The sequence below is a fragment of the Hyla sarda genome, chromosome 2, assembly GCF_029499605.1.
Source record: "Hyla sarda isolate aHylSar1 chromosome 2, aHylSar1.hap1, whole genome shotgun sequence".
Classification (NCBI taxonomy): Eukaryota; Metazoa; Chordata; class Amphibia; order Anura; family Hylidae; genus Hyla; species Hyla sarda.
In genome coordinates, this window is record NC_079190.1 from 66,041,671 (window position 1) to 66,059,467 (window position 17,797).

The window sequence follows — 17,797 nt, forward strand, 5'->3', positions numbered from 1 at the left end:
GAGTAGTGTCCTGGAAGTTGTAGTTCACCAACACCTCTATCGTATCAGTAGTCTCCTGGGAGTTGTAGTTCACCAACACTTCTATTGTATCTTAGTATTCTCCTGGGAGTTGTAGTTCACCAACACCTCTATTGTATCTTAGTAGTCTCCTGGGGGGTTTAGTTCACCAACACCTCTATTGTATCTGAGCAGTCTCCTGGCAGTTGTAGTTCACCAACACCTCTATTGTATCAGTAGTCTCCTGGGGGTTGTAGTTCATACACCAGTGTTTCCCAACCAGGGTGCCTCCAGATGTTGCAAAACTAGGACTCCCAGCATTCCCTGGTTGGGAAACACTGGCATACACACACATAACAGGGACTACAACTCACAGCATGCGTCATTCAACACCTCTACTGTATCTGAGTAGTCTCCTGGGAGTTGTAGTTCACCAACACCTCTATTATATCAGTAATCTCCTGGGAGTTGCAGTTCATACACCAGTGTTTCCCAACCAGGGTGCCTCCAGATGTTGCAAAACTACTACTCCCAGCATTCCTTGGTTGGGAAACACTGGCATACACACACATAAGAGGGACTACAACTCCCAGCATGTGTCATTCAGCAGTCCCCGTCCCCCCATCATTCCCAGTATGATATTTATTCCCCTGCTGTCTTTACATCCCCAGCCTGTGTAATATGTCTCCTCACAGATAGAAATCTTCCCCAGCCCCTGCAGTGCAGTATGTCTCCTCTCCCCTCACCCGCTCTGTGTTTCCCCTGTGCAAACATGAAACCTCCCCATGAAAAATGAGGTCCTGTGTGTACAGAGAAGGGGGAGGGAGGAGCTGTGTCTGTCCCCACTCTCCCACTGTCTCCTTGTATTATGCAGAGCTGCGCTCTCGCGCTCTACATCCTCGGTGAGGGGGCGTGGCTTAATTATCTGCAGACGTTCGGTGAAAAAATCAAACCCATGGCTCTGCCCTCGATCCTCCCCGCTGTAGCTTCGGAAAACTTGCCCCTCCCTTATTCACCTCATACCGGAGCTGCGGCAAAGGTGTAAAAGAGCCACAAGCGGCTCCTGAGCCGCGGGTTGCCGACCCCTGCTCTAGACGCAGAGGATGCCCCCTTGTTATAGATACAGTCCTGGGTATAAATAGATCATGGGAGAGATCTCTGTACGGCCCCCTGATATATTTATACATAGTTATTAGGTCTCCCCTAAGCCTTCTTTTTCTAAACTAAATAACCCCAATTCTGATAATCTTTCTGGGTACTGTAGTCCTCCCATTCCCCGTATTACCCTGGTTGCCCGTCTTTGAATCCTCTCCAGCTCCACTATATATTTCTTGTACACTGGTGCCCAGTACTGCACACAGTATTCTATGTGTGGTCTGACTAGTGATTTGTACAGCAGTAGAATTATAGCACACACATAAACCCCCAACTAAGTCATAAATAAATATACTAAATGCCTGTTACCTAACCATGATCAAACATTGAATGGGCATAAAAGAACAAACAATGATTGCAAAATAATAAGACAGAATAAATCGGAAAATCACTCTGAAAGTCTGTGCTTGAATGTGACCGCAACAACTTAAAAGAGACAAAAATGAGAATGTGTCACAGTGTAGCAACAGTAGAATAATAAAAAGAGAATATTTGATAAGTTGGTCTTTCTAAGTTACGACAGCAAAGAGAAAAACACTTCAGCAATGTCTGTAACTTTGTAACTAGTATATTAGGTGATTTCCTCTAAACTCACATGTACTATGAGAACAGAAGAACACTTTTGTATGTCTTAGGGACTGTACTCAATTAATAGGTAAAGACAAAATCTATATATTAGTTGGCCCTTTTGGTACTAACATAGTTTCTGAAGTATTGTAACCTGTTTAATACTACTGCAATTCCACAATGGGTCATCTCCAGCTCTTCTAATAGTTCTCAATTGTCAAATACCCAACACTTGTGAGAAGGGAGACAACAAACATTGGTAGTCACCAAAGGGGCAGTTCTACCGAGCGATTCCTGCTTGTGTTTTCGACAAACAGAAAATACCTGCTTAGCAAATCACTGACCAACTATTTCATCAATATCCAATTGGAAAAACAATGAACCAATATATTGCATAGGGCTGCCTAATTTTTCTGCTAAAGGGGTACTCCGTTGTAAAACTTTTTTATTTTTTAAATCAACTGGTGCCAGAAAGTTAAACAGATTAGTAAATTTCTTCTATTAAAAAAATCTTTATCCTTCCAGTACTTATTAACTGCTGAATACTACAGAGGAAATTATTTTCTTTTTGGAACACAGTGCTCTCTGCTGACATCTCTGTCCATTTTAGGAACTGTCCAGAGCAGCCTATGTTTGCTATGGGGATTTTCTCTTACTCTGGACAGTTCTTAAAATGGACAGAGATGTCAGCACTGTGCTCGTGATTCAGCTAAGAGCTCTGTGTTCCAAAAAGCAGCTAATGTAAAGTACTGGAAGGATTAAGATTTTTTAATAGAAGCAATTTACAAATCTGTTTAACTTTCTGGCACCAGTTGATTTAAAAAAAACAGAGTACCCCTTTCTACCGGAGTACCCCTTTAAAACCACCACCGGCAGTAGCCCTGCTCCATGCATCATTTGGAATTGACCATAATAAATATTATATTACGGTAAGTACAGAAGAGGCTGGATTAAGAGTACTAGGTCTTCTGGGCACATTATCTGTGGATGCACTCCATAATTATTTTTTTAGGTAAAAATAGCATACAAAAAGTAGAGTATGGTATTATCTTCATATGTTGTCCTTTTTTAAAGAAGTTTAAAAGAGAACTCCAGCAAGAATGAACTTTTTAAGGGATAAGTAGCTGATCGCAGGAACGAGACCCCGGCTCTCTCAGTGAGGAGCGTATGTTGTCTCCCAGTAGATGGCACTGGCTCCATTAAATTCTATGTGAGCGCCGATGATGCCCGAGTGCTGCACTCGGGTCTTTTCAGCACTCCCATAGAAATTTATGGAGTGAGTGCCGTCTACTGCATATGTTCCTCACTGAGTGCTGGGTCCTTTACAGGAGATCGCGGGGGTCCCAGTGGTTGGACCATCCACGATCAGCTACTTATCTCCTATACTGTGGAAGTTAATTTTTGCTGAATTTCCCCTTTAATGAACTTTTTCAGTCTTGGTGGTTGCAAATCCCATGCTGAAATGCTTGGACGCTACCGTCACATTAGATGACACTTTTAGTTAAAAATTTGAGATAAATCATTAACAATAATCTAATATTATCTGAGTCTAAATTAATCTTAATGTTCTATTCACATGATCCCTTTCCTAGCAGTAGGTTTCCTCCCTCTACTAGTGCCCCCAATTCTCCTCCCAACACAGCTACAGGATAGCTTTTCTAACACATGCCTTACTCTTAGGTTCCTGCTTTATTATCCTTCCCATTGTGTACTGGGCTCAGCACACCAGTAAGGGGTTTGTCCCAACTGGTCCTACAATCCAGGCCACATAATCTTGGCCACACTACAGTCCTAACTTTAAGGACACTCTGTAGTCCTATAAGATAACTAAAGCCATTAACTGGCCCACCAGGACTAGTGATCCCCCCCCCCCCTTAGGCTCCAAATTGGACCTACAGCCTATTCCTGATTTGTGAACTTCATTGCTGACCTTTTACAGGTTACATACTCTATACCTGGCGGACTTTATTCCTATAGCCCTAATATACTTCACATCCCACACAGAACACTACAAGTCATCCAGATGCTTAGCATAAGATTTTATCTTACACTGCTAATGAACACAGTTAAGCCTTCTCAAAAGGATAATTTGTGATACAGTCACTCAGCGGTTGAATGCATGTTGTGGAGTACACTATCCAAAGTAAAGTGGCTTCCACAGGAAGCAAAAACAGGAGTGAGAATGAAGATGGCACTCACCACACTTTTCTTTCCATGCTCTTTATTCCACTTTCACCGCCTTGGTAAAGGGATGTATGCAGTTGTGTTCACAGATGCGGACAATTGATTCGAGTGTGCTGCCCTTCCTTTGGCTCACACTATAAGTCATCCACTTTTTATTACCAGTGTTTTCCTAGCCCTAGGATAAAAGAAACAACAACTTTGCTACCTCACCTTCTGGTCAATGAAGTCCAGCCCTACTGGTCAAAGCAGAACAAATGCTTCTCCTGCAAGCACTCTCTATTACTAAACAGTCTACCCTCCTTTAAAGCTTTGCACATGTCTGCACCATGTCTCCAGGCCTCAAGTCCACCAATACCTTGGCAGCCTTGAGTTTCTCGGTCTCACCTGCCAAGGAGCAAGGTAGGACTCTGATGTCCAAGCAAACGCCTAATGCCTCACACTCACAGAACAATAGTACGTTCACTGCACCTCACAAGACTGTCTTCTCAATCTTTCCTTGGCCACAAGAGGCCTGTCTTTTAACTCTTTTCAGTTTGGTGGCATAGTATATTGGCATCACCAAACATGTCCCTCTGTGAGTACCAGGCCCTTCCAGGGTCTATGTCCATAATAGTGCATTCCCCTTTACATTTCACCAGTCACTTTAATGTTAATCTAACTAAACCACACAGGTTTTTTTTTTTAAATCTTTTGAAATAACAAGTATTCTAAGACTCACAAAATCAATGGTGTAGAATATGTTCCTTTGGTCTTTAGCCATCATTTACCCCATTATTATATTTGACCTAGATGGCAGACTTTTTATGTCCAGCCTATAAAGGATATTAAGATCATACTAAAATAACTTGAATTGTACTTGCATTTAAGCGCAATAAAATCTTTAACTTGAACCATTTTTCTTTTAGGTCCATTTCTTAAGTGCTATCTATAAACACATATCAAACATTTATATACTTGATGCCTTCTGGGAAAACATTTTCTGTATAGATTCATTCTAGTGGAGCTCAGAAAACTGGGCTGCTGTATAGAAAAGATGCAATTTTGCTAATTATGTAAAGTAACAGATGTTGGAATCAGTAAGTATTCGGGTTGCCGTGGTAACGTCTCTGATGCTCACTGACCCTTCATGTTATTAGTAACTAGCTCTTATGTAGATTAAAATAAGCCATTATTTGATGCATTACCATGAAAAAGATTTCATGTAATGAATACCTTGTAATGCTTCAAAGCCCTAAGAGATAAGAGAGCACAGGTTTCTTATGCAAACAGATAAACAGGAAAAGTACAATTTATCTAGAATTTTTTGTAAAAAAAATGATACATTCACCTTGGTACTACTTTAAACACTATTGGGGGAATTTATGAAACCCTGCAGTGAAAAGAAGAAAAAAAATGTGCAAACCATATACGGGGACATTTATCATTGTTGATTTGGTAAGCAAGTTCTGTAGGCATTTTTTTCTTGCTTTGGGTTTGCTTATGTGCGACATATTATCATACTATCACAGGGGGCTGATACAATTGGTTCACATAAGCAAAAAACAATAAATTACTTTTTAATACCATTTTTTTAAGCACACATAAGCAAAAACCAATCAATGACTCCAGAACACCACTGTGTAACCCCACCTCCTCTCCTCTGTAAAAAATGTGTGATATATATATATATATATATATATATATATATACATATATATATATATATTGTGATGAGGTGGCAAGGAAAGGGTGTATTTCCTTGGCTCACCCTGAAGTATCTCTCACCTGCTTCTTAAGTAATGAGGCAGGAGGGAAGGGAGGTGTGTATATAAGATGGAGAGTGAGTCTAATCTGGGCTCTTCCTAGGAGACAGCAAGTGGGCTGTAGGGGAGAGACAGAGCCTGCTGAGGAGTACACAGCCCGAGCTATGAGTGGCTCAAAGAGAGTGACATGAATTGTGAGTAGAAGGTTGCAGGGGACATATGTTTAACCGGCTGAGGGAAGCTCAGCGGTTGTTAGTCAGGACAAGCTGATCTGTTTAGTCAGTGACCAGACGGTCTAGGATTTTGTTTTGTTCCTGCTTTTTGTTTATTTCTTTCCCTGCAACCTGTGTAATAAAACTGGCAAGGTGCCAGATTTGCATTATAAATGTTTGTTTGCTGGTTTATTGAGAAGAAACGCATCCTGTGGCGTAGTCCCGGACGATCCGAGAGCTAATCCCCAAGGAGGAATCCTTACAATATATATATATATATATATATATATATATATATATAAAAACAAGGGATAAGGAGCAGCACTCTGCGAGATATAGGTCGAGGGTGGGTGCACACGGCCGGAATCCCAGGTCACGGGAGACACTTCACAATGTAGAAAGGAGAAGACTGTAGCACTCTAATAAGATGAAAAGTGAATGTGGCTTTATTCCAATTCAAACATCAAGGCAACGTTTCAGCTGCACGCAGGCAGCCTTTATCAAGCCATTGATAAAGGCTGCCTGCGTGCAGCTGAAACGTTGCCTTGATGTTTGAATTGGAATAAAGCCACATTCACTTTTCATCTTATTGGAGTGCTACAGTCTTCTCCTTTCTATATATATATATATATATATATATATATATATATATATATATTTTTTTTTTTTTTTTTAGGACACAGGGTCCTTTAGGACACAGGGTTTTTTATTTTGAAATTTCCTTTTTTGCTCCTCACCTTCTTAAAATCATAACACTTTCAATGTTCCACCTTACATATAAGGCCTTGTTTTTTGCACCACCAATTTTACTTTGTTACGGCATCAATAATTTCACCACAAGATCAATGGCGAAACCAAAAAAAAAAATTATTATTGGGACAAAAAAGGAAAAAAAAATCTGCCATTTTATAACTTTTAGGACCTTCCATTTCTACCCAGTGCACTTTTCGGTAAAAATGACACATTCTATGTATTCTGTATGTCCATACAGTTGAAATTATATCAAACACAGGCTTCTTTCACACTGCCGTTGTGACACAACAGTGTGACGTCCATGGGGGAACCTGGGAAAAATGGCAGAAGGAAAAATACATCATGCAATGTTTTCTCATCCCTTTACTCAGGGGTCAAGTCCTAGGGAAAAAAGTGCAGGAACTCACCCAAGATTTTCACTCAAAAGCTGGTCCTGCAGAACGCCTGCTAATGGGAACAGTGTTCCTACTATGAAAAAAGTGCAGGAACTCAGTTCCTGCACGTCCCTGCGGGACTTGAGCCCTGACATTATTCCAGTCAAAAAACAACAGCACCCCACAGACTTCATAATAGTGCCTGTTGTTTCCCATTGTGCCCTGTCAAAAATAACATCTGTTAAGGCACAAAAAAATAAGTGGCTGAGGGACATTTGTGGCAGTGTGAAAGGGGCCTTATATAGGTTTGATTTTGTTTTACTTAAAAAAAAAAAAAAAAAAATTTATATATATATATATATATATATATATATATATATATATATATATATATAAAACTGTTTAAAATTGTCCTCTTCTGACCCCTCTAACTTTTTCATTTTTCCATATACGGGTATGTGTGAGGGCTCATTTTTTCATCACGGGAGTTATAGTTTAGAAACATCGAGACTTACAACTTCTATCTTTCCCAGACAGCCAAAAGCTGTCTGGAAATGATGGGGGTTGTAGTTTAGCAACAGCTGGAGGCTCCCTGTTTGGAAATGCTGGTTTATGGCCATTTTCCCGTGTTTTTTTTTCCTTATAATTTCAGATCAGTGTATGCAGAGGACTTCTTCGGATTCAGTAGACTATGTCGATGACCAGTGTTTTTTTTTTTTTCTTCAAAATCAATAAAATGGTTAACGAGGGCTCGTGGAGGAGTGTTTTTTGGAATAAAAGTTTTATTTAAAGTGTTTTCTTTACTTTTTACGTTTTCTTTATTTACTTTACAGGCTTAGTAGTGGAAGCTGTCTTATAGATGAAATCTATTACCAAGCCGGGGCTTAGCGTTAGCCCCAAAAATGGCTAGCGCTAACCCCCAATTACTACCCCGGTACCCACTGCCACAGGGGTGCCGGGAAGAGCTGTTACGCCCAGGCCCAAAACATCAAAAATGGCATTCCTTGGCCTAGGCAGTAACAGGCTGGTGTTATTTAGGCTTGGGAGGGCCAGTAACAATGGTCCTCGCCCACCCTGGTAACATACGGCTGTTGCTACTTGGTTGGTATCTGGCTGAAAATGAAAATATGGGCAACCCCCACACATATTTTGCATGAATAATAAAAATAAAAAAACGCATAGGGTTTCCCCTATTTTTATTCTCAGCCAAAAACCAACCAAGCAGCAACAGCCTGACGTTACCAGGGTGGGCGAGGACCATTGTTACTGGCCCTCCCCAGCCTAAATAAAGCCATCCTGTTACCGCCTAGGCCAAGGAACACCATTTTTTGATGCTCCCGGCCTGTTGACACCGGCTTTTCCCGCCACCCCTGCGTTGGTGGGTACCGGGGTAATAATTGGGGGTTAACGCTAGCTATTTTTGTGGCTAACGCTAAGCCCGGCTTAGTAAAGGACTCTGTCTATCAGACAGCTTCCATTACTAAGCCTGTAAAGTAAATAAAAAACAAAAAAACACTTTTTAAAAACTTTTCTTCCAAAATACACTCCCCACAAGTCCTCGTTAACCATTGTATTAATTTTAAACAAAAAAAAGCTGGTCATCGACATAGTCCACTGATTCTGAAGTCCCTTGCATACATGGATCAGAAAGTAGAAGAAAAGAACAGGGAAAATTGGTTAGTACATTTATGGTGCCCTCCCTTAGGGAAAACGCCCATAAACCAACGTTTCCAAACAGGGAGCCTCCAGCTGTTGCTAAACCACAACTCCCAACATTTCCAGACAGCCTTTTGCTGTCTGGGAAAGATATAACTTGTAATTTAGCAATAGCTGGAGTCTCGCTGTTTCTAAACTACAACTACTGTCATGGGAGTTGTAGTTTAGCAACAGCTGGAGGCACCCCGCTCCTAAACTGCAACTCCTGTCATGGGATTTGTAGTTTAGCAACAGCTGGAGGGACCCCATTCCTAAACTACAACTCCTGTCATGGGAGTTGTAGTTTAGCAACAGCTGGAGGCACCCCGCTCCTAAACTGCAACTCCTGTCATGGGAGTTGTAGTTTAGCAACAGCTGGAGGGACCCCATTCCTAAACTACAACTCCTGTCATGGGAGTTGTAGTTTAGCAACAGCTGGAGGCACCTCATTTCTAAACTACAACTCCAGTCATGGGAGTTGTAATTTTGCAACAGCTGGATGCACCAGCCACTCACTGGCCACCCGCCCGCTAGCTTTTTCAAGACTACAATTCCCAATATGCCCTAACAGTGAGGACATGCTGGGAATTGAAGTCGCAATGGTTAGCGGGCCGGTGTTAGTTGCAGGCAGGTGGCTGGGTTGTGGAGCTGGCCGGCTCCCAGGAATATGAAACTACACTGTAATTTCATATTTCCCGGGCGGTGCCGTGATTGGCCTGGGAAATATGAAATTACAGTGTAGTTCAGTATTTCTGCGAGTCGGCCGGCTCCGCTGCCTCGGCCCCTCCCATCATATCCCCCTTCCTCATGTCCCCTGCCGCTCTCCGCCCCTCCCCCTCCGCTCATGTCCCCCTCTACTCTCCACATCTCCCACCCGCTGGCTACCTGAGATGTTACAGGACTACATCTCCCAGCATGCCCTTTCAGTGAGGACATGTTGGGAGCTGTAGTTGTAACAGCTGGTAGTTGCGGGCGGCAGAGGAGCAGAGACGGCCGTCTCCCAGATATATGAAACTACACTTTAATTTCATATTTCCCAGCCTTGGCTGTGATTGGCTGAGACTGACCAGCCAATCACAGCCCAGGCTGGGAAATATGAAATTACACTGTAGATTCATATTTCTGGCAGTCTGCCCCGGCCGCTCATCTGTCCCCCGCCGCCACCACCCATGCCCCCCCTGCTGCTGCTCATTGCCCCCCCGCCACTGCTCATCTCTCCTCCACCGCCCATCTCTTCTCCCCTCATTGCTCCCCTCCCGCTACCGCTCATCTCTCTCCCCGCTGCCGCCGCTCATCTCCCCCCCGCGGCCACCGCTGATCTCCCCCCCCCGCCACCGCCACTCATCTCCCCCCACCACCGCTCATCTCTCCCCGCCGCCGCTCATCTCCCCCCCCCACGGCGGGGGGGGGGGGGGGGAGATGAGCGGCGGCAGAGAAGAGATGAGTGGTGGTGGAGGGGAGATGAGCGGCGGCAGGGGAGATGAGCGGTGGTGGCAGCGGAGAAATGAGCGGCGGCGGAGGAGAGATGAGCGGCAGCTGGGGGGAGATGAGTGGCAGCGGCGACTTTTTAAATTTGCTCACTTATGGGAGTTTTCTACTCCAGGGCAGATCTGGAGCCGACTTGCAACTTTTTGAAGGGGGTTTGCGTATTAAGGCTTTTTTTTGCCTATGCATGACTTTCGCACATTTACTTACCCACAAAAAAGTGCTTAAGTACAAGTGCGACTTTTTGTGCGACTTTTATAAGCAAAAAGAAAGGCTCAAAATACCTTGATAAATGTCCCCCATAGGTGGGGCTTAGAGGGCTCTTAGTAAATTTCCCCTTTATGTATGAATTTCAATGTCAACAGTTTCCTAATAAGTGTCTATAACCAGAATATCTTGGTTTATACAGCTGCAGTTAAAATGATTCATTTCCTTTGCAAAATTTCCACATTTTTAGTTGTTTGCAATAAACAATTAAACAAGAACAAAATAAATCACTGAACACAACAAACAAAACAAGGGGTTTCTATAAACTCAACCCAAACACAATTTTTAATGACTACTACTGCAGTCTCAAAAATGTTCAACCCCTTCATGACAAGTGTCCTCAATGCTTACTACAGCATCCTTTTGTTGTTATGATCTGCAGCAAATGTGATTCCTTACCAGACAGCAGCTTCTGGCAGCTTTCCTAACGAAATCTTGTCCCATTCTTCATGGGCAATGGCCTCCAGGTTTTAAGTTTGTGTGCTGCAACCACCTTCTTGAAATCCCACCAGAAGCATTGCAGCCCCAGATCATCACATTACCACCACCATGTTTAACAGTTGGTATAATGTTCCTATTATGGAATACAGATTTAGTAGTACCCATGTCTGCAAAACTTTCCATCTTGGCACATGGAAGTTGGCAGCCTGATACTGTTTTTTCATTGGGATCTGGGATCTTTATGGGGGATCTGTCTGTCTATGGACAGACTGTTATAGAGCAGGAATGGAGCATTATATATATTGGACAAGATTATGTAGAACTTTTATTGATCTATTTATCTGTCTATGCTGGGCTGGGAAATAGAGTCCAATGATTCAGAGCCATCTTTATAACTCACATTGAGAAGGTTGTCACTCACCAATTAGAACCACCCACTGGACTCATAAGGCCAGAATGAGAAGGAATTTAGATTAATAAATTACACTGGATTTTTCCTCGGCTTCTCCTGCTCTATAACATGAAATGACTGCATTGTCAATGCATCAGATTCTCTTTAAATGGACAGTGTCCGAATCAGAACTTTTTTTATATGCTGTACATCTTGACATTAACCTTTCTAATATACTTCATAGAAAACAATGTTATCTCCTTTTTTATCTAAATTGTGGCTCATAATAAAGACCACTAGGGGTCTCCATACCATCCAGAACATAATCCTGTCCGGCTGCAGCATCATCTTTGTCCCAGCTGAAGAACAGGCTGAGACAAAGTCCAGTAAGTGAGGGTGGGACTAGCACTCGTCTGCGCTCACTCCTGTCCTATCAGACTGCAGCATGCAAACAGAAAGGAGGGGTTACAGAGCAGCCTGCAGTGATTTGATGAAAAGACCCAGCATGGCAGACTCAGGGAGGAAGTGAACGAATAGGGAGGGAGGGCAGGCTCAGTTCTTCTCAGACATGCCCCTCCTGAGCAGTGGATGTCAGAATGAGTGAGCAGCAGAAAAGAGGGATTTTTGAGCCAGAAACAGAAGCTAGACTCATTAAATAAGACATGTACAGCATTTGGGTGAACTAGTAAGTAACATTTATAAGCATTATTTGTTTCTGTGACATGACATGTACACTTTAAGGTATTTTTCTGATTCTGTAATCACTGCACTACCCAACCACATGTATAAGGGTGTAGTTTGAATTACAATTAAATTGCTATGGACAACTTCTTTACTTTTCTGTACCCTTTTTTTTTTTGCAATAAAATTCTCCTGTGTCTATTAGCTAGAGATTCTTATATGTTAGACTTTAGAATGTCGATAACAATGAATTGTCCTACTAAGACAGTAATGATTTTTTTTTTGTCTACTGACTCCATGTCTATTACAGTAAATGCCTTATGATTCTATTCTCCCAGCAATTAATCCTCTTATCCTCTCTTGGCTAGTTTGTGATAATTGAACTCTGAGAAATGGAGTCGAGTACACTTTAGGGAAAGGCTGATCACTGATATTGTTCATAGAACTCAGACAATTATTATGATCAAAGATAAAAATGGTTATCTGTTATCCCATGACTATATTTTGACCAGCAATAGGTTTTCGAGGGCGTTGAATTAAAAACTTTATAAACTAGAGAAACTTAAGTTTTATTTTCCTGACAAGAAGTAATAGCTCAGCTTTGATTTTAATGAAAGTCAGACACCTTGTTGACACCTCTATACACCTATAAACAAATCTATACACTAGATCAGTATTGACACCTCTATACACCTATACACACCTCAATATACACAAGATCAGTGTTGACACCTCTATACCCCTATGCACACCTCAATATACACTAGATCAGTGTTGACATCTCTATACACCTATACACACCTCAATATACCCTAGATCAGTGTTGACACCTCTATACACCTATACACACCTCTATACACACTAGATCAGTTTTTCCCCACCAGTATGTCTCCAGATGTTGCAAAACCACAACCCCCAGCATGCCCGGACAGCCAAAGGCTGTCCGGGCATGCTGGGAGTTGTAGTTTTGCAACAGCTGTAGTGTACCGTTAGAAATACTGATCAAGATGGCTTGGGAACTGCTTGCTATGCTTTTCCCACACTCAGAAGCACAGCATCCTGCTTCTTGGTACACAATTTTGTGCCAGCCTGTAAAAAAAAAAAAAAAAAGCATGTTTTGATCAATGTCCTGCCCTCCCAGCCTCAATACTGGGGTCAATTATATTCTCCATGAGAATTGGCACCCCCTCAACCTCAGTCTGACAGAAACAACAGCAGTATAGCATTTATATTATAAGGATTTAAGCGGTTACTGTCGTTTCAAACAACTTGCCTCCATGTTGTTCTTGACATATTTGTAAATTATTTCCTTAACGAAAAATTACTCCTTACCCGGAAAAGACAGCTCTAATGTCTTGTCCACTAGGTATCACCCTTCCCTGCAATCTGCTGTTCACTGCCTGTTGTTAGGGGGAATCTGTCTCTAGTAACATCTAGATCAGGACAGAATGCACAAAGTGGGGGTAGGGCTTAGTATGTACAAGGTGCAGAAGAAAATGGGAGAAAGCCTCAGGTGTGTACCTGCAGCTGAGTTAGTTTGATTGCTAAAGGTAATCTATACTGTGCCTAAAGCTAAATAAAGGCTTCCATCTGATTTCTAATCATCCATATAGTTTAGGGAAGCTGTTTTTTGTGTAAATATCAGTGTACTTACAGCTGTATGGTCATACTGCTGCAGCGTAAACTTCCCTTTCCCTTTACATTTTGATCATCACCAGCAGGTTAGTGTAACCATCTCCTTGCTGTTCTGCTGTTTCCTTCCTTTCTGCTCACATACCACTTAAAAAAATTAGTGTATCAGTAAACCCTTCTTCCAACACTTGTCATCTATAGCAGTGTACTGTTTAAATGATCCCCCATCACAATGCCAACCTGTTTAGTCGAGAGCACTTTTCATGGAAGTATGTGGTGTGTTGTGATTGTCAAGATAACTATTGGAAGGAAACATGTGAAAGAACCCAGCTCAGGTTCTGCTTCCTGAAATGGAGAGAATGAGAAATAGCAACGCATCATTGAGGGGACACTCAGGGGCTCAAAGACAGCAGTAAGAGCAATAAAATCACCTTGTCATCACTTTAAAGGGTAAATGTAACTTTCCCGTATAGGCAGGGATACAGTGCTCTCTAGTTATCACCTAGAACTCATGTCCCTTCCTATTGCGTAATCACTCTAACTGGCGACTGTCACGATTCGGCTGGCAGGAGGTGGATCCTCTGTGCCAGAGAGGGATTGGCGTGGACCGTGCTAGTGGACCGGTTCTAAGCTGCTACTGGTTTTCACCAGAGCCCGCCGCAAAGCGGGATGGTCTTGCAGCGGCGGTAGCAACCAGGTCGTATCCACTAGCAATGGCTCAACCTCTCTGACTGCTGAAGATAGGCGCGGTACAAGGGAGTAGACAAGAGCAAGGTCGGACGTAGCAGAAGGTCGGGGCAGGCAGCAAGGATCGTAGTCAGGGGCAACGGCAGGAGGTCTGGAACACAGGCTAGGAACACAGTGGGAAACGCTTTCACTGGCACGATGGCAACAAGATCCGGCAAGGAAGGGAAGGGGAAGTGAGGTTAAATAGGGAAGTGCACAGGTGAATGAACTAATTAAGCCAACTGCGCCAATCAGCGGCGCAGTGGCCCTTTAAATCGTAGAGACCCGGCGCGCGCGCGCCCTAAGGAGCGGGGCCGCGCGCGCCGGGACAGGACCGACGGAGAGCGAGTCAGGTACGGGAGCCGGGGTGCGCATCGCGAGCGGGCGCCACCCGCATCGCGAATCGCATCCCGGCTGGGAGAGGTATCGCAGCGCACCCGGTCAGCAGGTCTGACCGGGGCGCTGCGATTGCGAGGATGTTGCGAGCGCTCCGGGGAGGAGCGGGGACCCGGAGCGCTCGGCGTAACAGTACCCCCCCCCCTTGGGTCTCCCCCTCTTCTTGGAGCCTGAGAACCTGAGGACCAGACTTTTGTCTAGGATGTTGTCCTCAGGTTCCCAGGATCTCTCTTCAGGACCACAGCCCTCCCAATCTACCAAAAAAAGTCTTTTTCCTCTGACCGTCTTGGAGGCCAGTATCTCCTTTACGGAGAAGATGTCAGAAGAACCGGAAACAGGAGTGGGAGAAACAAGTTTGGGAGAGAAACGGTTGATGATGAGTGGTTTAAGGAGAGAGACATGGAAGGCATTGGGAATACGAAGAGAAGGAGGAAGAAGGAGTTTGTAAGAGACAGGATTAATCTGGCACAAGACTTTGAAAGGACCAAGATAGCGTGGTCCCAGTTTGTAACTGGGGACACGAAAGCGGACATATTTAGCGGAGAGCCATACCTTGTCTCCGGGAGCAAAGATGGGGGGGGCTCTTCTTTTCTTATCGGCAAACTTTTTCATGCGAGATGAAGCCTGTAAAAGAGAATTTTGGGTCTCTTTCCATATGGTGGAAAGATCACGAGTCACTTCATCTACAGCGGGCAAACCAGAGGACAAGGGAATAGGGAGGGGGGGAAGAGGGTGACGGCCGTACACCACGAAAAATGGGGATTTAGCAGAAGATTCAGAGACTCTAAAGTTGTACGAGAATTCGGCCCAAGGTAGAAGATCTGCCCAGTCATCCTGGCGGGAGGAAACAAAATGCCGTAAATAGTCACCCAGGACCTGGTTAATTCTTTCTACTTGCCCATTGGATTGAGGATGATAAGCAGAAGAGAAGTTTAATTTAATCTTGAGTTGTTTACAGAGAGCCCTCCAGAATTTTGACACGAATTGGACACCTCTATCCGAGACAATCTGCGTGGGCAAACCGTGAAGACGAAAAATGTGTACAAAAAATTGTTTTGCCAACTGAGGCGCTGAAGGAAGACCAGGAAGAGGAATAAAATGTGCCATCTTGGAAAATCGATCAACGACCACCCAAACAACAGTGTTGCCACGGGATGGGGGTAGGTCTGTAATAAAGTCCATACCAATCAGAGACCAAGGCTGTTCGGGGACAGGCAGAGGGTGAAGGAGACCAGCAGGCTTCTGGCGAGGAGTCTTAACCCGGGCACAGACAGTACAGGCCTGCACAAAATCAACAACATCTGTTTCCAGAGTCGGCCACCAATAGAAACGAGAGATGAGTTGCAAGGACTTTTTGATGCCCGCATGGCCTGCGAGGTGGGAGGAGTGACCCCATTTGAGAATCCCGAGACGCTGGCGTGGAGAAACGAAGGTCTTCCCTGGAGGAGTTTGCCTGATGGAGGCTGGAGAAGAGGAGATCAGACAGTCAGGAGGAATGATGTGTTGCGGAGAGACCTCTACTTCCGAGGCATCCGAGGAACGAGAGAGAGCATCGGCCCTAATGTTCTTGTCGGCAGGGCGAAAATGAATTTCAAAGTTAAAACGGGCAAAGAACAACGACCACCTGGCCTGGCGAGGATTCAGCCGTTGGGCAGACTGGAGATAGGAGAGATTCTTGTGATCGGTGAAAATGATAACTGGAAATTTTGATCCCTCCAGCAGATGCCTCCATTCCTCAAGTGCCAATTTAATGGCCAGTAGTTCTCGATCCCCGATGGAGTAGTTCCTCTCCGCCGGAGAGAAGGTCCTAGAAAAAAAAACACAAGTAACAGCATGCCCGGAAGAATTTTTTTGTAGAAGGACCGCTCCAGCTCCCACTGAGGAGGCATCAACCTCCAATAGGAAGGGTTTAGATGGGTCAGGTCTGGAGAGCACGGGAGCAGAAGAAAAGGCAGACTTGAGCCGTTTAAATGCGTCTTCCGCTTGGGGAGACCAGGACTTAGGATTGGCATTCTTCTTGGTTAAAGCCACGATAGGAGCCACAATAGTGGAAAAATGTGGAATGAATTGTCTGTAATAATTGGCGAACCCCAAAAAACGTTGGATAGCACGGATTCCGGAGGGGCGTGGCCAATCTAAGACGGCAGAGAGTTTATCTGGGTCCATTTGTAGTCCCTGGCCAGAGACCAAGTATCCTAGGAAAGGAAGAGATTGACATTCAAACAGACATTTCTCCATTTTGGCATAAAGTTGATTGTCTCGAAGTCTCTGAAGAACCATGCGGACATGCTGGCGATGTTCTTCTAAGTTGGCAGAAAAAATCAGAATATCGTCCAGATACACAACAACACAGGAATATAAGAGATCACGAAAAATTTCATTAACAAAGTTTTGGAAGACGGCAGGGGCGTTGCACAGGCCAAAGGGCATGACCAGATACTCAAAGTGTCCATCTCTGGTGTTAAATGCAGTTTTCCATTCGTCCCCCTCCCTGATGCGGATGAGATTATATGCACCTCTTAAGTCCAGTTTGGTAAAGATGTGGGCACCTTGAAGGCGATCAAAGAGTTCAGAGATAAGAGGTAGGGGGTAGCGGTTCTTTACCGTGATTTTATTAAGTCCGCGGTAATCAATGCAAGGACGTAGGGAGCCATCTTTTTTGGACACAAAGAAAAATCCAGCTCCGGCAGGAGAGGAGGATTTGCGGATAAACCCCTTTTTTAAATTTTCCTGGATGTATTCAGACATAGCAAGAGTCTCTGGGGCGGACAGAGGATAAATTCTGCCCCGGGGTGGAGTAGTGCCCGGGAGGAGGTCAATAGGACAGTCAAAAGACCTGTGAGGGGGTAAAGTCTCAGCTTGCTTTTTGCAAAATACGTCAGCATAGTCCATATAAGCCTTAGGGAGGCCAGTTACAGGGGGAACCACAGGGTCACGGCAGGGAGTACTGGGAACCGGTTTAAGACAGTCCTTGAAACAAGAAGTACCCCAGCTCTTGATCTCTCCTGTGGACCAATCAAGGGTTGGGGAATGGCGTTGAAGCCACGGTAGTCCAAGGAGAATTTCGGAAGTGCAATTGGAGAGGACCAAAAACTCAAT

The 17,797-nt window shown here is 44.0% G+C and overlaps 1 protein-coding gene across 2 annotated transcripts in view; it reads right to left on the reverse strand.

The window, feature by feature from the left end:
- The window catches only part of TRPC4 (transient receptor potential cation channel subfamily C member 4), a 289,046-nt gene that overhangs the window by 248,935 nt on the left and 22,314 nt on the right, over positions 1-17,797 (reverse strand). Inside the window, exon 2 of one of the 2 annotated variants that reach the window (XM_056561953.1) lies at positions 3,919-4,078. The exons of the other annotated variant lie outside the window; for it this stretch is intronic. The gene's annotated coding sequence lies outside the window, so the exon portion shown is untranslated. The remainder of the gene's footprint in view (positions 1-3,918; positions 4,079-17,797) is intronic. 2 annotated transcript variants of the gene reach the window in all.